An 868-nucleotide genomic window follows, 5' to 3' on the forward strand; every position below is an offset into this window, starting at 1 on the left:
GCCCCATCCCTGGAGGTGTTCAAGGCCAGGTTGGACGGGGCTCGGAGCAACCTGGGCTGGTGGGAGGTGTCCCTGCCCGGGGAAGGGGGGTGGACTGGCTGGTCTTTGAAGGTCCCTTCCAACCCACACCATTCTGTGGGTCCATGAGAAAGGGCTGCATTTCCCTGGGGAGGGAGGTGCTATTGGCACAAAGGCTGTGGGTCACCTCGGGAGGAGCTGCTGAGCGCTGCTGCACCTACACTGGGTGCTGCCACACACGCCCTGCGCGGTGCTGGAGGGGTGCCGGGCCTGATGGCTGAGGATGCACACCCGGTTGCACACCCGGTGGCTGTACCCAACACGTCCAGGTGCTACTGGGGACCCTGTGCCCTGCGTGAGGGCAGGGTGCTCTGCAGCTCCCTTTCTCTGCTGGGGGGTCCCTGTGTCCCCAGGCCACTTGGGGTGTGCAGGGGCAGCAGCCAGGATGGCCAGGTGCTCAGCCAGCCCAGGGGCCACTCAGCTCTGCTCCAGCCCTCCCACAGCCACCCCACACCACGGAGACACCCACGAGCCCCCACCAGCTGCTGAAGGCAGGGGAAGGGACCCTACACAGGGGTCACATCCCCGCTACAGCGCCCAGCCCGTGGGTGCTGTGTCCCAAACCCGCAGGACCTTCCCCTGCCTGTCACCCGTGAAACACGCAGCTGAGTTTTCCCAAACGCAGGTGCCCGGATGAAATCAAAGCATTAGCGTCATCCCAGCGTGGTCCTTCTGCATCCCCCCGTGCCTGGGGACCGGTTCCCCTGGCTCGCTGGCTCTGTGCCGTGGCTGTCAGGCTGGACATCCCCGTGGGCCCACCATGCACCAGGGCCAGGATGGGACCCTTCTG

Source organism: Charadrius vociferus, unplaced genomic scaffold, assembly GCF_000708025.1.
Source record: "Charadrius vociferus isolate BGI_N301 unplaced genomic scaffold, ASM70802v2 scaffold333, whole genome shotgun sequence".
NCBI lineage: Eukaryota > Metazoa > Chordata > Aves > Charadriiformes > Charadriidae > Charadrius > Charadrius vociferus.